This window comes from Dermochelys coriacea, chromosome 2, assembly GCF_009764565.3.
Source record: "Dermochelys coriacea isolate rDerCor1 chromosome 2, rDerCor1.pri.v4, whole genome shotgun sequence".
NCBI classification, from domain to species: Eukaryota; Metazoa; Chordata; order Testudines; family Dermochelyidae; genus Dermochelys; species Dermochelys coriacea.
Window position 1 is genome coordinate 198,339,713 of NC_050069.1, and position 20,130 is coordinate 198,359,842.

At 46.2% G+C, this 20,130-nt stretch overlaps 1 protein-coding gene and 1 long non-coding RNA gene across 9 annotated transcripts in view; both read left to right on the top strand.

Annotated features, from left to right (window-relative positions):
- SLC4A7 (solute carrier family 4 member 7) overlaps window positions 1–20,130 on the top strand; it is a 175,996-nt gene that overhangs the window by 53,921 nt on the left and 101,945 nt on the right. The gene's annotated exons all lie outside the window — the stretch shown is intronic.
- Window positions 822–6,716, top strand: LOC122458947. The gene is made up of 2 exons (XR_006279314.1): window positions 822–5,679; window positions 6,633–6,716. It is a non-coding gene; the product is annotated as an uncharacterized LOC122458947 (long non-coding RNA).

The following is a 20,130-nucleotide window of genomic DNA, read 5'->3' on the forward strand; positions in this document are numbered from 1 at the left end:
GCACCTTTTGAAAAGTACCCCTTGCGGTTTACGTACTGGCTGCCAAGGTGGTCTGGTCCCAAGATAGGGATATGCATTCCGTCTATCGCCCCACCACAGTTAGGGAATCCCATTGCTGCAAACCCATCCTCTATAACCTGCACATTTCCCAGAGTCACTACCATTGATAGCAGCAGTGCAGTGATCACACTGGCTACTTGGATCATAGCAGCCCCCACAGTAGATTTGCCCACTCCAAATTGATTCCCAACTAACTGATAGCTGTCTGGAGTTGCAAGCTTCCAGAGGGCTATCACCACTCACTTGTGAACTGTGAGGGCTGCTCTCATCTTGGTATTCTTGTGCTTCAGGGGAGGGGAAAGCAAGTCACAAAGTTCCATGAAAGTGCCCTTGCGCATGAGAGTTTCGCAGCCACTGGGAATCATCTCAGACCTACAACACTATGCGGTCCCACCACTCTGTGCTCGTTTCCGGGCCCAGAATCAGCTTTCCATGGCATGAGCCTGCCCCATTGCCACCAGGATGTCCAAATTGCCGGGCCCCGTACTTTGAGAGAAGTCTGTGTCATGTCCTCATCACTGCGCTCCTCACCTGCTTTTGAAGATTCTGGTTCTGCACATACTGCAGGATAATGGCATGAGGTATTTAAAATGCTCATAACTGCTGCAGTGATCTAAGCGGGCTCCATGCTTGCCATGGTATGGCGTCTGTAGGAGAGCAGAGCTGCAGCGGAAGCGGTGGTTGACGACAGATGCCATGAGAATACGTATTTATAGAGAACGATGAGAGGACCTGCGAGGTGGATTCATGAGAGCAGGTGAGCAGAGTTGTGGTGGATGATGACTGTTAGCACCACGCACATTTCCCCAAGGAAGAACATGCGTATCTGGGAGCCCTTGACAGACAACATGAAGAAATTCACTATTGAGACAATAGCAGCAGAGCAGAGTTGCAGCAGAAGCGGTGGATGACAACGGTGGTGTAGCAGTCCTACTGCACCGTCTGCTGAAAGCAGTATGGCGTCTGCACAGAAAAAAGGCACGAAACGGTTGTCTGCCATTGCTTTCATGGAGGGAGGGGCGACTGACGTCATGTACCCAAAACCACTCGCGACAATGTTTTTACCCCAACAAGCATTGGGAGCTTAACCTAGAATTCCAATGGGCAGCAGAGACTGCGGGAACTGTGGGATAGCTTCCCACAGTGCACCGCTCTGAGTCGATGCTAGCCACGGTAGTGAGGGTGCACTCCACCGACTTAATGTGCTTAGTGTGGACATACGCAATTGACTGTATAAAATCAATTTCTAAAAATCGACTTCTATAATATCAACCTAATTTTGTAGTGTAGAGAGGAGATTCAAAGAGTAAACGTCATGATTATTATTACCATAGTACCTAGGAGCCCTAGTTACGTATGAGGATGCCATTTTGGTAGGCACTGTACAGACAGAAGAACAAGACAGTCACTGCCCTAAGAAGCTTATAGTCTAAGTATAAGACAAGAGATGTATGTAGACACATTGGGGAGTACAAGTGAACAATGAATTAGCATTGGTTAGCAAAATAGACTTTGGTCTCTGCAAACCAGAAGTCTAATAGTTGTAAAGTTTCGTCTTCGTCTTCATGTTCCTGTTCCTGTTCTTTTTTTTGGTAGGCATCATGGCAAAGTAGAATTTTGAGGAGGGATTTGAAGGTGGATAATGAGGTAGCTTTGTGGATATGTACAGGGAGCACCCAAGCATGAGGCAGCTTGAAAGAAAGCATAAACGTGTTGGTTTGAAAAATCTAACAAGTAGGCAATCGGTCCTGTTGTACGATAAGTGTGAAATTTAAAGAACTAGGGTTCGTTTAAGTTTGACTAAGGAATTATGTATTTGTTGTGAAGAAAGGCCCTAACTAGCAAATGGAAGAAAGGGCCTTGAAAATAATGAGTTATATATTGGATGTCTGATTCGAAGAATAATAAAATAAGAGGAAGTTTCTAAAAAGAAGGCTGCTCTGATTGATAGCAGTGACTGGTCTTAAATAAGACGGAGAATCTATCTTCAAATGAGCCAACATGTTCCTTTTCACCTCGCATACAAGTGTTATTTCAAAAATTAGGGCCTATGTGAAACCAGGTACAAAGGAAAAACTGTTGGTCAGCAAGAAGAGGAGGAAGAAGTAGGGAGGAAAGGCCTTGGGAAGAAAGGTTGTAAATCCTAAGGGAGAATTGTGTCATTGGTTTTTAGCTGAAGTCAATTAGCAATGACCTCATTTGTTGAAGGGTATAAAAAGAGTTCTGAACTTGAGGGTTTTTTTTTTTTTTTTTTTTTTTTTTTTTTTTTTTTTTTTTTTTTTTTTCAGACCTTACCTGATCATGCTATAGCATCCCAGCAGGGGACTATTTTCCCTAGGTGTGGCGTATTTGTGAGTATACTGAGCACATGCTTATAAATATTTTGTTACTGTATTGGATATAGTGACTGCTATTTTTAGGCTGTCAGGCATGTTTAGAGTAACTGTGTAAAATACCATTTATTCTTTGGACTAAATAAAGGAATTTATGGTTAAATTAGGGTCTCCCATATTAATATTAATATTAAACTGCTGGCATCATGGGCCAATTGGAGGCGAGTATCAACAGCTTGATAGTGAATGAGAAATGATAGGTGGGGTGGGTAGGCCATAAAGGGCCTTGAAAGTGAATACAAGCAGTTTATGGTTGATGCAAAAGAGGAGGAGGGAGCCAGTGGAGGGAATTAAAAAGAGGGATAAATGGTCAAAGTGACAGGTTAGGAAAATGATCTATTCAGCAAAATTCTGAATAGATATGAGCTGGGCAAATTGCATTTGTCAAGACCAGAGAGAAGGATGTTGCAGTAATTGAGAGGTTTGAGAGTTTTAGCTGTATGGATGGATAAGGAAAGGCCATATCTTGGACACGTTATATAGAAATAATTGGCAAGATTTAGCCATGGCCTGAATGTGAGAACCAAGAGAGTTATGAGTCAAAGATGATGCCCAGGTTACTGGCTTGAGTGACAGGCAGGATGATGGCCTTGTTCACAGCAGTTGAGAAAGGAGGCGAAAGTGAGGAGGATATGGGGAGGGAGGGGGGAAGATTAGGAGCTCTATTAAGCCATGTTTACCTTGAGCTGATGGTTAAACATCCACAAGGAGATGGTAGAAGAGACGAGCCAAGATTTTAGTTTTGACAGGAGACGGGTTTGGTGTAGAAAGTTCGATCTGAGAGTCATCAGCATAGAGATGTTATCACATCTCTGATCTATGCCCCAGCCTGTAACAAGTCTCCTGGGCGTGACTTGGATAGTGCACTGGTCCCCAAAGACCAGCTCAGTTCCACAGGGACAGTGCCATGGCCTCCAAGACTCTTAAGATTGGATTCTTCAGCACCAATGATTTGTCTCTCTCCATGGCTCCCTGCAGTGAATCCAGCCAAGCCAGAGTCCTATGGGAGGCTTGTACTGTTCCTTCTAAGGGCTCAGGGCTCTCAATGAGTATTTGCAGTGACACAAGGCAGCTTTTTTTCAAAACAAGGTAACTATTAATCACCTGGCATACAGAATCTAAAGGTGCATAAGTTAACGGAGAGAGGTGGAAGTTAAGCCAAAGTTCCTTCAGTGCCATCAGCCAAACCGTGACGGACTCCATTCCTGGCTCCCTTCTTTGTCCCTCTTTGTCTCCACAGATCAGAGCTTCCTAGTCCCTCCAAAAGTGCCCATCTTATTCCAGTCACCAGACGTTTTTGTATTCTCCAGCTCAGTTCAAATGTCATGCATGCTGGGGTTTCCTGCTGTTAGGTGTTTGTTGTTCAGTCATTGGGCCTTTTTTAATTTGTTGGATCCTATGTTGATGATGAGGTTAGTTTCAACCAGTTCTTTAATGATGTTGTTTGTTCCTCGCAGATAGCTAACTCGCATGCATACCTCATGCCTTCTGTGCTGTTCTGGGAGAAGATTAAAACCTTTTAACAATGCAAAGTGCAGAGGGAAACAGAGGCACACTAGGGTCATAAAAATATTACAGAAAATTCCCGATTTGACACACATGGTAGTTGAATTTGTGTTTGTAGATAAGATTACCCAGATACAAGGTAAGAAGAGAATGGGCCCAAGGACAGAGCCCTGTGGAACCCCCACAGAAAGTTGAAGTGGGGATAAGGAGGGCCCTCCAAAGGGCATGCTGAACAAGTGATTAGAGAGGTAGGAAAACCAGGAGAGGACAGACCATCTCAGTATTCAAAGTGGGTGGGTATCCTAAACTTTTTCATCTTTATTTACTTGTGTTGTGATACAGTGCCTAGGAGGCCCAGTCATGGACCAAGATCCTGTTATGCTGCTACAAGCCACTCCATTCTGCTGCAGAATGTTTCTAGTAGCCTGCAGTACTGGGTTGTCTCCTCGCTACAGTGCTTCTGGGGTCATTGCATGCTGTGACCTAAAATCAATAATCTTAGTGCTGCCTCTTTCCCATGCTGCCTAGATATCCTGCCTACAGCAGAAATACCAGATGGCCCTGGCTTTCTTTCTAGAAGATAATTTTCCTAGCATTAGTTAGCAAGTAGTGAGTTTGTAAGGGTTAAACCCCCTTTCTTCTAAGCTTTTCGCCTTGGGGAAGGAAGTATGTTTGGTGCATTTGGTCTATGTAGACATCTTTCTTGTGTGCATTCTGAGACTTTCCATTTCTCCTCTAAGTGGGAGTATTGTTGAGCAGGCAAATAAATGCTCCGAATTTAAGGTATGCACAGTTTGTGGATATCTGTCATAGTGGGCAACAGAATGGGACTTGTACCTTGCCTTTTCTCATCCACAGTCTGCTGGATAAAAGAGCTCTGTATCTTAAAGGCAAGAAGGGGTCTCAATCCTACTCCTCACAGCCTGGATTCCACCATTGAGAGCAAACAGCACTGGGAAGTCCATATTGTCGAGAACAGAGAGATAGTAGGACTCAGTTTCTCATAGTCGTATCATTGGAACATACTTTGGGGAAGGAGAGATTAAGTCTTGCTGAATGTACCAAATGCCATCTGTCTTTGGTACCCCTTAGATCTGTATTCATTAAAGTCCCTCCTACAACACTCATATGGGTGCTCAGCAGCCTCAGAAAGCAGGTAAGCATTCTTTCAGTTTTCTAAGGCTCACCAGCAGAATCTCCCCACGATTACAGGAATTCATCCTAGGGTCTGTCCTAGGTCATAGTATCCACAGATAAAAAACATGCTGCTCCCCTTTTAGAAAGAGCCAGTAAGAAGCATGTCAGAAAAGCACTAGACCACCCTGCTGCTTCTCCCTTCCCACCTTTTTTTGGGACAGCATAGTCATTGCTTATTTTAAAAAAGAAAAAAAAAATTGAAGAGTAAAAAGGCTAATAAAATACAAAGGAAGAAAAAAATCCCCAAAGCATTTAATTCCTATTCCTTAACAAAAACAAAAAACCCCTGAAATTTCAGGCTATTGAATTTGTCCAGAATGAGTTTTAACTTTTTGCTTTTGTTTTCTACCCCCACTGCTTTCTTCCTTTCTTTTTATGTGTCTGTAGGATCAGCGCAAGTAATATTTCACACATGGAAACCACTGGAGACTGCAAAGGGACAGTTGGTAACACTAATCAGTTTATTCTACGCTGTTTACATGGAATTGCCAGAGAAGGGAAACTAACTAGGTTCACAATCCTAGTTACAGGTTTCAGAGTAGCAGCCGTGTTAGTCTGTATTCTCAAAAAGAAAAGGAGTACTTGTGGCACCTTAGAGACTAACAAATTTATTAGAGCATAAGCTTTCGTGAGCTACAGCTCACTTCATCGGATGCATTTGGTGGAAAAAACAGAGTAGAGATTTATATACACACACACAGAGAACATGAAACAATGGGTTTATCATACACACTGTAAGGAGAGTGATCACTTAAGATAAGCCATCACCAACAGCAGGGGGGGGAAGGAGGAAAACCTTTCATGGTGACAAGCAGGTAGGCTAATTCCAGCAGTTAACAAGAATATCAGAGGAACAGTGGGGGGTGGGGTGGGAGGGAGAAATACCATGGGGAAATAGTTTTACTTTGTGTAATGACTCATCCATTCCCAGTCTCTATTCAAGCCTAAGTTAATTGTATCCAGTTTGCAAATTAATTCCAATTCAGCAGTCTCTCGTTGGAGTCTGTTTTTGAAGCTTTTTTGTTGAAGTATAGCCACTCTTAGGTCTGTGATCGAGTGACCAGAGAGATTGAAGTGTTCTCCAACTGGTTTTTGAATGTTATAATTCTTGACGTCTGATTTGTGTCCATTCATTCTTTTACGTAGAGACTGTCCAGTTTGGCCAATGTACATGGCAGAGGGGCATTGCTGGCACATGATGGCATATATCACATTGGTAGATGCGCAGGTGAAGGAGCCTCTGATAGTGTGGCTGATGTGATTAGGCCCTATGATGGTATCCCCTGAATAGATATGTGGACAGAGTTGGCAACGGGCTTTGTTGCAAGGATAGGTTCCTGGGTTAGTGGCTCTGTTGTGTGGTGTGTGGTTGCTGGTGAGTATTTGCTTCAGATTGGGGGGCTGTCTGTAAGCAAGGACTGGTCTGTCTCCCAAGATCTGAGAGAGCGATGGCTCGTCCTTCAGGATAGGTTGTAGATCCTAGTTAGTTTACTCTTTATCCGTGTAAATGGGAAGAGAAACTGACTAGAATGCAGGCTTATGCCTCGTGACTTTTTTTTTTTTTAAATGTGAAGCTATAACAGCTGCCTCTTTAGCTTTATGCCTAAAACTGGCCTGGCAGATTTTATATAATTATTGAAAGCCTATACCCTATATATCTATATTTAGCAAGAGAGATGCTTAAAATTAGTATTATAGTTTAACTGAACAGTTAGTTAGTTACCTTATGTCTGACCTAGGTTTAAAATATCTGTTTTTTGGTACTAACTATATTTTACAAATGATATGAAAAAATGGTGCCCCTAGTGTAGTATTGTCTTTCCAAAGAATGAAGGTTATGAATGATATGCTTTCTGGATGTAGGATGTTTGTGGTTATTAGTAGTTTATTCTTGGAAGAGTCTCTGCATAAATTGGATACACTGAGATAGCAGTGTAACAGGAGGGTTTACAAGGGCATGCATGCCTTTCAGTAATCTAATCTCAGTAGATGTGCCGCTTTCACATGATGGAGATTTAAAGGCCACTTCTGTATGTGCAAAATTGGCAACATACCTCTTTACTATTTACCATCCTTTGCTCTTAATGGACAAATGAATGTCAGCTTAAGTGATACTGCAAAATACAGGTTCAAAATGTGGTGGTAAAAAAACCCTAAAAGTGGAATAAGTTTCTCAACGTTCGCTTGTTCTATCTGCCATTACACCAGGTGCGGCCAACCTGAGCCTGAGAGGGAGCCAGAATTTACCAATGTACATTGCCAAAGAGCAACAGTAATATACCAGCAGGCCCCGTTAGCTCCACACCCACCGCCCCCCCCCCCCCCCCCCCCGCTCCCAGTGCTTCCAGCCCACCGGCAGCCCTGCTGATCAGCACCTCCCTCTCCCTCCCCATACTTGCCGATCAGCTGTTTCATGTAGGAAGCTCGGGAGGGGAGGGGACAGGAAGGGATGGAATGGGGGCAGGGCTTGTGGCGGAGCCAGGGGTTGAGCACTGAGCACCCCCTGGCACATTGGAAAGTTGGCACCTGTAGCTCCAGCCCCGGAGTCTGTGCCGATACAGAGCCACATATTAACTTCTGAACAGATGCATGTGGCTCCGGAGCCACAAGTTGGTCACCCCTGCATTACACTGTGGACTTTCACAATGGTTTGGGCAAAACTATTAATTTGATGGTCTAAAACTTTCCTTTAGGACAGTTACACAAACACCATATTTAAAGCAATGTAGCTGACTTGAAAATCAGTTTTTTCTCTGAAAATCTTATACCCAATATAGTTAAAAGTAACAGTTCAAATACTGAACTGAAAAGTTAATAGGGGGAGATTTATTTTCAGTTTAATTTGTGTTTTTTGATACCGTAGTGTGTCGTACTGGACTGTTGTGTCCTTAAGCATACTCGAGGCATAATTTAATTTTTTATTTATTTGTAATAGTTCTGTTATTCCTTCCATCTAATAATTTTGCTTTCAACTTGTCTGTCTTTCTGATAATGGGTTGCCCAGGATTTAATTCATCTGATGTGGTTGCACTAGTCATGTAAACCCTGATCCTGCGTCATAAAGTCAGTGAGAGCTTTGCCATTGACTTCAATGGGTTTGTATGTTGAAGTTCATAGAGAATTACTGTACTTGTCTCCATGCTTTTGTGATGTTATACCGTTTTCTGTTTAGCTCAATATTACATTGGGCTAATTTGCAGCCATATTGAATTGCAAACATATCTCGACATGATCCTGTACGACTTTTTCAACACTACTCTTTTTCCAGGCTTTTCCTTCCTCTTGGATCAATGCATTGCATTGTTTTCCCCCTAGATATATTACCAGGGTGCACTTTTTTACATTACGTTCACTAACAGTGCATGGTACATCATGAAATGAAATGAAATAAAAATGAAAAAGCCCCCCCAATATTTCCCCTGGGAATTGTAGGAGGAAGGAGAGAGCGTACACATGACAGATAGCAATCACACGGTTAAGTGTACTTCTGGAATCTGCTTAACTATCATATGGATGGGAGCAGTACGAGAACTTGAATGGAACAAGTTATTTCACCTTTTTTTCGAAGTTGAACCTCTTTAACTATGGCATTTTCTTGACTCTGAACTTCTACCACATCTCTTATGTTAATAAATGGCTGTTGTCATTTCCACAACTTTGCCCGTTAGGTGCTACTTTTGCCTAAACCTCCTCAAATTTTAATCTATGCCTTCGTAATTATACTTCCTTTTCTCTCTATCCTCCCCAAGACCATACTGTCCAAACTAGTGTTTACAGAATACATCCAGAAATGCCCATTGAATACCACAGTCTTCAGGATTCTATTCTGAATTGCCTTTTGTTTATAAACCCATCATGCACTTGCACCAGCCTGTGTTGCAGTTATTTCTACCTCTGCTTTTCTCTCTGCATAACTAGCACTACCTCTTTCCCCTTTGTGTATTAACAGTGGTTAGATTGTATAAACCTTTCCCGCAAACTAAATGAGATAAATATACAGAGAGGCTCTTTTACACTCCCTCCCATTTTAAATCTGTTAACATTTTCTCCCCTGCATATACTTCATAATTTTTCTCCAACTGTTGTTTAATGTGCATTTATTTTATTATTCATAACTGTATACAGCAGTTGGGAATGCTGTTAGTATGAAATATGCTATACAAAAATGTGTCCTTTCTGTGGTAGAAAGAGGTGCAAGTTTACTTGGTATAGTTTCTGTGTGTGTGTGTGTGTGTGTGTGTGTGTGTGTGTGTGTGTGGTGTTGAACAAGAAATTAGTTATTGTAAATGCTATAGCTGGTGTGCAGCTATGGAAACTTGGGATGACTAACTTGGTCCTTATTTACAGGAAAGGAATTTGATGTTGAACAGTGGTTGCAAATTGAAATCTGATTTGGGTAAACTTGTATGTTGGGAACAGTTTATTCTGAGATTCTAAAGAATCGGAAGAAGATCCTGAAATAGAATCAGATACAACCCAAAAACTAGAACTAACTTGCCTCTGAATTGGACTGTATTCTCTAAATCTGCAGCCAAGCAGGTTGTGCACTTCTTGCACGGCAGAGGTAGCTTCCTGATTCAATGGATGCATTATACTAAACTGCAGAGGGCACTGGCCACCTACAATAGCACTGTCTGCCCTGGCACAGCAACCCTAATTTCAGACCGGATGAGAGGGCTGGTGGGATGGGGGAGGAAGAATTCACCTGATCTTGGTTTCTTGTGTATGTCTAACAGGAGACTTATCACATAGGTTTAAAAAGTGGGTGAAAACTTTTATTTCTTCAAAAGAAGGTGAATATACCATTTTCACTCACTCGTGTTCCTCAAATGTTCCAAAAATGAATGCTTAGATTACTTGACTGCTAAACAGAGAGAGCTTGGTTTGCACTAAATGTCTAGGAAACGCATTATTACATTGAATGTCAAAACATGTGACATAAGAGTAGCAGCTGCCATTTCTTAGGATGGTAGTGCACAAATATAGTGTTAAAAGGCTGGTCAGAAGGAAGTCAAGGTTACCAAGGACCCAAAACACAAGTGGTATAATCTGAGAACCAGGGACTATTTGAAGTTGTCTAACCCTAACAGTTTTTTGACTTTCACCACAGTTTTGGTCCTAGCTTTTTCGGATAGCAGAATGCTGTCAAATAAATGTAAGATATAAAACATAAAATTAGGATTCCCTCTGAGTGAGAGGACTGTGGGGGGGGGGGGTTTGTTTTAATTTTTTAAAATTTTGCCTTAGCCATGTATTCTTTCCCTTAATATGTTGTAAAGAGAAGGCATGTTCTGTAGGTATGTATTTCTGTGGCAGTGTCTAAACCAGCATTTTTCTTCAGTAGTAGTGCAACAGTATGAAATTTGAGGTAGCATTAGCAGTGGCAGAGAGTATGGGTGTAGACTCTTGATGCCCTTGTAACCACTGTGTGACAAGGTGAACTGTCCCCTTAAGGGTTGTAGGGCTGAGGCATTACCCCATCCCTCTCACATGGCGTAGCCTCTTTAAGGTTTGTTACCCAAGAGTCTAGGAAAATGACAAAGGCAGATATGGGGAGAGAGGAAGCTGCCTTGAGGGTGTAGTCTGTTTTTGGAAGACCTGTGCTTCTTTTCCTCTAAGGGCCTAGAACCAGCAGCCTTGTAAAGAGGACAAGGCTCCTCTCACTCCCTGCCAGCCAGAACCAGCTCTGGGAAGGAAGCTGTATATATTTTGCCTCTTCCCTCAGAATAGAGCAGAGGTCCCCAAACTGTGGGTCATGACCCCCCCCCCCGGGGGGCACGGAGGAATGTTCAGGGGAGGGATGGAGAGAGAACGCCACCCAGCTCTGCTCCTGGCCACGGCTGATGCCCCCAGCCCTGTCCATGTCCACTACTCTCCCCCGGAGCTGCCGCCCCACTCCTGGCCTGGGAGGGGGACGGACAGGGGTAAGAGGGCACATGACCCTGGAATAGAGAGACACCAGCGAAGGAAGATTGCTGCCTGCTGGAAAAGGGGCCAGCTGGAGGAAAAGCTGGTTGGAAGCCACAGCTGGCCTGAGGTAATGAGCACAGACCAACAAGGCATGCTCTGGGCCTCCTTGGCCAGATAGGGAGAATCATAGAATCATAGAATATCAGGGTTGGAAGGGACCCCAGAAGGTCATCTAGTCCAACCCCCTGCTCAAAGCAGGACCAAGTCCCAGTTAAATCATCCTAGCCAGGGCTTTGTCAAGCCTGACCTTAAAAACCTCTAAGGAAGGAGATTCTACCACCTCCCTAGGTAACGCATTCCAGTGTTTCACCACCCTCTTAGTGAAAAAGTTTTTCCTAATATCCAATCTAAACCTCCCCCATTGCAACTTGAGACCATTACTCCTCGTTCTGTCATCTGCTACCATTGAGAACAGTCTAGAGCCATCCTCTTTGAAACCCCCTTTCAGGTAGTTGAAAGCAGCTATCAAATCCCCCCTCATTCTTCTCTTCTGCAGACTAAACAATCCCAGCTCCCTCAGCCTCTCCTCATAAGTCATGTGCTCTAGACCCCTAATCATTTTTGTTGCCCTTCGCTGTACTCTTTCCAATTTATCCACATCCTTCTTGTAGTGTGGGGCCCAAAACTGGACACAGTACTCCAGATGAGGCCTCACCAGTGTCGAATAGAGGGGAACGATCACGTCCCTCGATCTGCTCGCTATGCCCCTACTTATACATCCCAAAATGCCATTGGCCTTCTTGGCAACAAGAGCACACTGCTGACTCATATCCAGCTTCTCGTCCACTGTCACCCCTAGGTCCTTTTCCGCAGAACTGCTGCCGAGCCATTCGGTCCCTAGTGTGTAGCGGTGCATTGGATTCTTCCATCCTAAGTGCAGGACCCTGCACTTATCCTTATTGAACCTCATTAGATTTCTTTTGGCCCAATCTTCCAATTTGTCTAGGTCCTTCTGTATCCTATCCCTCCCCTCCAGCGTATCTACCACTCCTCCCAGTTTAGTATCATCCGCAAATTTGCTGAGAGTGCAATCCACACCATCCTCCAGATCATTTATGAAGTTATTGAACAAAACGGGCCCCAGGACCGACCCCTGGGGCACTCCACTTGACACCGGCTGCCAACTAGACATGGAGCCATTGATCACTACCCGTTGAGCCCGACAATCTAGCTAGCTTTCTACCCACCTTATAGTGCATTCATCCAGCCCATACTTCCTTAACTTGCTGACAAGAATGCTGTGGGAGACCGTGTCAAAAGCTTTGCTAAAGTCAAGAAACAATACATCCACTGCTTTCCCTTCATCCACAGAACCAGTAATCTCATCATAAAAGGCGATTAGATTAGTCAGGCATGACCTTCCCTTGGTGAATCCATGCTGACTGTTCCTGATCACTTTCCTCTCCTCTAAGTGCTTCAGGATTGATTCTTTGAGGACCTGCTCCATGATTTTTCCAGGGAAGTTTCCAGAAGTTTGACAGGAAGTCCCATTGGCCCCAAGAAGGAGGGTTGGGAAGACCCTGGAATATGATTGGAGAGTGTGTGGGCAGCAACACCAGGACTGAAATTCACCAGCCCCAAGAAGGGCTGTTAAGACTCCTGAACTTAAAGGAGGGCTCTTCTGGGGAAGTCTAATAAATTAGACCCCAGTAGAAGGAAAACATTGTTTAAAGACTCTGGAAGTGAGTTTTTGTTGCTGAACCCCACTAGAGGGAGGTGAGGTCAGTGTACCTAAAGGGGCCTTGCTGTGTGACACGGGGGTGATCTGGGATGGCATCCTGTCATATACTGTTAGCTAATTCTGCTTGGAACGCGTCTGGCCAACATGGTGGTAAAAAGTCAAAAGCCCATCTACAGTTGTGGTCCCAATTATTGATATTGAGATGGATGTTCAGTTTTTGGAAATTCAGAGCCCATCGCTGGTCTAGAGAAGGCCTTGATGTAGTTGTCATCCGTGATCTCTTGATTCGAGGACGATCTCTACCACAGATTTACATATGGGTCCTGAGGTGACTCAGGAATCTGATCCTGGAACCACAGATCCGCCTGCAATAGGTATGGACATTTCTTCTTCAAGAGCTTGTTCATGTCCATTCAAATCTGAGGGGGTGTGTGTGTGTGTGTGTGTGTGTGTGTGTGTGTGTGTGTGTGTGCAAGTGCATGGTAGCCGGAAGATTTTTCACATAGCAGCCTGTCGTGTTGGCCTGGATGCCCCCGCTCAATTTAGAGCCCTGCCGACTCACCACCCCCTCAGTTTCTTTTTGCCTCCAGTGACGGTTAGCTTGAACATCCCATAGCCCTTAGAATCATAGAATATCAGGGTTGGAAGGGACCCCAGAAGGTCATCTAGTCCAACCCCCTGCTCAAAGCAGGACCAAGTCCCAGTTAAATCATCCCAGCCAGGGCTTTGTCAAGCCTGACCTTAAAAACCTCTAAGGAAGGAGATTCTACCACCTCCCTAGGTAACGCATTCCAGTGTTTCACCACCCTCTTAGTGAAAAAGTTTTTCCTAATATCCAATCTAAACCTCCCCCATTGCAACTTGAGACCATTACTCCTCGTTCTGTCATCTGCTACCATTGAGAACAGTCTAGAGCCATCCTCTTTGAAACCCCCTTTCAGGTAGTTGAAAGCAGCTATCAAATCCCCCCTCATTCTTCTCTTCTGCAGACTAAACAATCCCAGCTCCCTCAGCCTCTCCTCATAAGTCATGTGCTCTAGACCCCTAATCATTTTCGTTGCCCTTCGTTGTACTCTTTCCAATTTATCCACATCCTTCCTGTAGTGTGGGGCCCAAAACTGGACACAGTACTCCAGATGAGGCCTCACCAGTGTCGAATAGAGGGGAACGATCACGTCCCTCGATCTGCTCGCTATGCCCCTACTTATACATCCCAAAATGCCATTGGCCTTCTTGGCAACAAGGGCACACTGCTGACTCATATCCAGTTGCTTAGCAAGTGCCTTTATCTCCGTTTTTGTATATAGTTCTTCTTTAGTTAGTATTGTATAGTAGTTAGTGGGAGGTTCTCCCCCCTCCCCTTTTCTGACTCCCTGGAACCAGAGTATGCTGCAGTCCCTGGGGCTCAAAACCTGTGAGGTGGGCGCTAAGCGCATGCCAAAGAGTGACCCCCACGCTTCTTGTTTAAGGTGCCTAGGGGAAGGTTACCAAAAGGAACGGTGTAGGATCTGCCGCAAGTTCCATCCCAGAACTATTAAAGAAAGGGAACAGCAGCTTCAGATTCTCCTAATGGAGGCAGCTCTTTGCCCCCACTCGGACCCTGGGTAAGGGAATCCCGCACCCAGCATGTCCTTGTCGGCACAGAGTGTCCCAGCACCGTTATCCTGGGAACTGGTGCCGAAAAAGGTCTCCTCCTGAGATGCTTGGCATCGGCATGGCTCCTTCCATGGCCAGTTGTGGCCAGGCACCAGTTGCTGGAGAGGGAGTGTTCTCCCCTGGCTAAATCTAAGGAGCTGATGGCTGAGACCCCCCCAGTTGGGCCACAGCACCCAGTCCCTGGTCAGGGCCATGTCGACTCCTGCCCAGGTGAGGCAGTTGAGTCTGGGCCCACCGCGATCGCTGGAGCCTACTGGCCAGCAGCTGCTGCTCCCCGCAACACCAGAGGCTTTCGAGGCAGCTCAAGACTTGCTGTATCTCATGGCATCATTCTTGCCCCCTAGGACGGGGTGTCTTCGGCCCTGTCCGCACTACTACAGCCATAGGTGCAATCAAGAGGGAAGCCGGTGATGATGTCCTGGCACCCTCCAGCACCGACACCTCCGGAGAGAGAACCCAGTCAGTCCCCAAGTTCCTGACACTTGGTGCCCCAAAGCACAGCTCTTCTGTGGTCTTCCTTTTGGGAGACTTCTGAGTTGGAGTCAGACTCCTGCCACTCCAATAAGAGTAGGAGGTCCAGGTTGCGGCAGGAGAAACTGGTTTGTGCCATGCTGTGGCCAGCGTTGTGGCAGAACCCTTCTGAGTGGCCCTTCTGGACTCCCTGGGCCTTTCACCAGAGCCAGGGAAGGAATCAAAGGTCCCGCTCAGCAACAACTTTGGTGGCTTTGGCCACCTTTATCCCACTGGCTGAGCGACCAGCCACTGAACCACTGGCATGGATGCCATTGACTGCGGCACTATTGCCAGCACTGGCTTTGTCACCAGCTGTGGCTTTGGTGCTGACATCGGCTTTGGTGCTGGCGCCAGCAACGCTGCTATTGCTGGCACGGGCTTCAACAGGAGCTCCTGCGGCATCAACAGTGACCTCGACTCTGACGGCACCACCAGTAGTGCCGCCACCGATGCTGATCCTGGCACCGAGTTTGGTGTCGACAGCCTCAGCACTAAGCATCACACCATCTGTGTCTGCTCCTGTATGGGATCCCCGAGAATCACAGGATACTTTGGGTGCCGATGGCTGGGAGCAGCTTCTGTTCTTTAGGGCTTCCTCCTAGTCATCGCTGGGTGAGGCGCTGGGTGGCACTGCCATAGTCCCAGCACTCAGACAATCTGGTGTTGCAGCAGTTGCTGTGCTGTATTGCCCAGAGATTGGCCATCAAGGCAGAGGAGGTAGTAGAGGACTACGATCTCATGGTGGATATCCTTGCGCCCTCTGGACCTTCTCTTATTTGCTGTACCGCTCATAAAAACTATTGCAGACACCACCAAAACCCTGTGGCAGATGCCAACATCATTGCCACCCACTGCCAAGCGCAATGAATGGTGATATTTTGTGCCCTTTAAGGGTTATGAATGTCTTTATTCCCACACACAGCTTGAGTCCCTTGTTGTGGAAGTTGCTAATCAACATGAGCAGCAAGGTTTTCGAGGCCCCCCCCCCCCAAAACAGGGAGGCTAAAAAACTTTACCTTTTCGGGAGGAAGGTCTATTCCACGGGTGGATTGCAGCTCCGTATTTCCAGCCAATAGGCCATTGTCAGACGGTAATCCTTTAATACCTCTATGGCAATGGCAAAATTTGTGGAGCTGCTCGCCCCTAAACTCCTGTGCCAAGTTTTTGGTCTTGGTTGAGGAGGACAAGCTAATTTCCCAAGCTTCCCTCCAGGCTGTGCTGGACAGTGCTGATGCAGCCATGAGAGTCATGGCTACAGGGCTGGCCATGAGAAGGGGCTCCTGACTCCAGGTCCTGCAGACCACACAGTACTTCCCCTTTGATGGTGTGATTCTGTTGTCAGAGAAGACAGATAAAAGGCTACACAGCCTAAAAGACTCTAGAGCCGCCCTCAAATCCTTGGGCCTACACACTCCCACCAAGCAGCAGAAGCATTTTAGGCCTCAATCTCCTTTGCGGTTCTACCGACAGGACAGCTCCTGGAGGAGGAATAGGAATGTCAGAAAAAGGCCACACCCGTCCTCAGGCCAGGACTCTGGCTATCCTAAACCATCTTCCGGCCCCAAACCAGCCTTTTGAAGGTGCAGTCGAGGATGATGCACCAGAACAAAAACTGGATCTACCCCCACCTTTCCTTTTCCTCCCGACTGTCCCCTTTCTACCATGCACGGTCCTGTATCACTTTGGACCGCTGGGTGCTCTGCATGGTAGAGAGGGGATACTCCATCTAATTCTGTGTCCTTCACCCCCCCCCCCCCCCCCCCGCTTCCCTCTGCCCCATCCTTCTTCAGGGACCCCTCTCATGAGCAACTCCTAATACAGGAGGTGCACTCACTCCTTTCGCTAGGGGCAGTGGAATAGGTTCCTCAGGAGCAGAAGGGCAAGGGTTTCTATTCTCGGTATTTCCCAATACCAAAAGTCAAGGGCAGGCGCAGGCCCATAGTAGACCTGTGAGAACTCAACAAATTCGTGAAGAAGCTCAAGTTCTGCATGGTCTCTTGGGCCTCCATCCCTTCATCGGATCCAGGAAATTAGCATGCTGTCCTTGACTTGAAGGATGCGTACTTTCACATAGCAATAACTCTGTCCCACAGAAAATACCTCAGGTTTGTGGTGAACACCCACTACCAGTTCATAGTCCTCCCTTTTGGCCAGTCAGCAGTGCAACGTGTGTTTACCAAGTGCATGGCAGTCATGGCTGCGTTCCTGCGCAGATGGCAGGTACAGGTGTTCTTGTACCTCGATGACTGGCTCATCAAGGGCCGCTCCAGGTCTCAAGTGGAGGCACGAGTTGACTTCATAAGAGCAACATTCGACGAACTGGGCCTCTTCTGAACGAGGGGAAATCCACGCTGTCCCTGGTTCAGAGGATAGACTTTATAGGGGTAGTATTGGACTCGATAAAAGCCAGGGCATACCTCCTGGAAGCAAGGTTTTGGTCCTTCAGCAGCGACATATGTGGTCTCAGGCAGTTCACTGCCACAGCAAGGAATTGCCTGAAACTCATGGGACACATGGCGGCTTCAACCTACGTAGTACAGCATGCCAGACTCAGACTTCGACCTCTTCAGTCGTGGCTAGTGTTAGTGTATTGGCCAGTCCTGCCTCACGCAGTACTTGACTCCCTCCAGTGGTGGCTCGACCCATAAATAGTTTGTGCAGGGGTCCCCTTCACCAGCACTAAGCCGTCCCTCTCTCTAGTGACAGATATGTCAGCAATGGGCTGTGGGGGAGCACATTTGGGAGCTGAGAGTGGTACACCTGGCATGCCAGACTTTCAAAGCCCACTTGATAAGGAGATGTGTTCTGTATCAACAAATGGGGGTGCATATTCCTCTCCCCTGTGCCAGGAAGCGCTCATGTTGTGGGACTTCTGTGTAGAACACTTGATATATCTGCAAGCATCATACCTCCCCGGAGTACAAAACGAGTTGGCTGACTGTCTCAGCAGGTCATTCCACGGCCACAAGTGGTCCCTTCGCCCGGACGTGGCGAACTCAATCTTCCATCAGTGGGGCCTTCCCAGATAGACCTGTTCGCCACGCAACGCAACAGGAAGTGTCAATAGTTTTGCTCCTTCCTGAATCAGTCTGGGTTTCATCATGGATGCATTCTTCCTCCCATTGGGAGACCATCTCTTTTATGCGTTTCCGCCCATTCCACTGGTTTACAATGTACTCAAGATTCGGAGGGAATGAGCTTCGGTGATGATGATAGCTCCAGCACATATCACTCCTGGAAATAGTTCCAGTCACTTTGCCGCTCTTCCCAGACTTAGTCTCCAATACCCGAACCTCAAGTCGCTGCACCTCACTGCCTGGAAGCTCCGTGGCTGAACCTGATGGAGTTTTCTTGCTCAGAACTGGTTAGACAAGACCTCCTTGGCAGTAGGAAGCCTTCCACCAAGGCTACATACCTTGCCAAGTGGAAGAGATTTTCAGTCTGGTTGGCGCAGCGCTGTTTGTCCCGGACACTCACCTTTGTGCCACTTATATTGGACTGTCTCCTCCATCTCAAGCAGCAGGGGCTGTCCATGTAGTCAGTAAGGGTTCATTTGGCTGCCATCTCTGCCTTTCACCCAGGAGCAGAGCCACTCAGTTTTTGCTAACTTTATGCTCAGTTGCTTCCTTAAAGGTCGCGACAGACTATACCCGCAGGTCTGGCACCTGGTCTCGGATTGGACCTCAATATGGTCCTTTCCAGACTCACGGGTCCACCCTCTGAACCTTTGGCGGCATGCTTCCTGCTCTATCTCTCATACAAAGTAATGTTTCTGGTAGCGATAACCTCGGCCAGAAGGGTATCTGAGCTCAAGGCCCTGACATCAGAGCCCTCTTACACTGTGTTCTGTAAGGACAAGTTTCGGCTCAGATCCCACCTGGCTTTTGTCCCGAAGGTTGTCTCCCAGTTTCACATCAACCAGGACATCTTCCTCCCAGTATTCCATTCCAAGTCTCCCTGGAGTGGCAGGGAGCAAAGGGTTTCACTCCATTGGATGTCTGCAGAGCACTAGCCTTCTACATTGAGGGAACAAAGCCGTTCAAAGAGTCGGTCCACTTATTCGTGTCAGACAGGATGAAAGGTCTTCCTGTCTCTTCTCAGTGAATTTCATCATGGATCAGGGAGTGCTATAACCTGGTCAAGGTGCCTGCTTCTCCAATTACTACGCACTCCACCGTCATGGAGAAGCCTTAGGACATTAATACATTTGGGAGGTCAGCCAAATCTGGCCAGCACCTTCCACAGGGCTTCGCGGTTCATGGAGTCGAAGGCCTTTGTAAAATCGGTGAAGGCCATGTACAGGTCTTTATTTTGCTCCCAAGACTTTTTCTGGATTTGGCAGGTAACGAAGATCCTGTTGGTTGTCCTGCGGGATGGTCTAAAACCACACTGAGATTCTGGCAATATTTCCTCAGCAAGAGGAAGTAGTCAGTTTTAAGAGGATATGAGCAAGAATTTTCTCTGCTGTAGATATCAAGGCATTGCCTTGCTAGGTTGGAGTGTGGAAGTTATCTCCTTTCTTAAAGACTGTAACTATATTGGCATTTCTCTGTCTTCTGGAAGCTTCTCATTATAGCAAATATGAAGAAAAAGTTTGTGGAGCTTTCTTAACAGTTCTTCACCTCCAAACTTGTAGACTTCAGGTGATATGCCATCTGGCCCTGCTGCCTTGTGTTTCTTGATTTGCGTAATGCTCCCGGGGGGGTCGGCAAGAAATTCTCTATCCTTGAGGTATAGATAAAGAGAATTGACTCCTGCGAATGCGCCTTCCACCTGGCTTTGCTGTCCTTAAGATACGTTGACTCATCTTGGGCTCGGAGTGGTGTGGGGCCATGGATGATAAATGGCTCTTATTGTCTGAAAAACGTTCCTTATGTCTTTTTTTTTATCAGCAAAAAGGTCAATCTCCTTAGCCTTTTCTCGACACCACTTATTTTTTGATGTCATGAATTTTCCTTTGGGCTTTAGCCTTGAGTTGCTTGTATGACTCTTCCCCGTCGGCCTGCTCATGTAATACGTCATTTTGTCATCTGCAATCAGCTTTTCTTTTCTGGTCGAGCAGGCCCTGAATTTCAGCATCATTTTCATCAAACTAATCTTGGTGATGGTGGGTGACGTATGGACTCCGCATATGCTGAGAGAATAGCAGTTTTT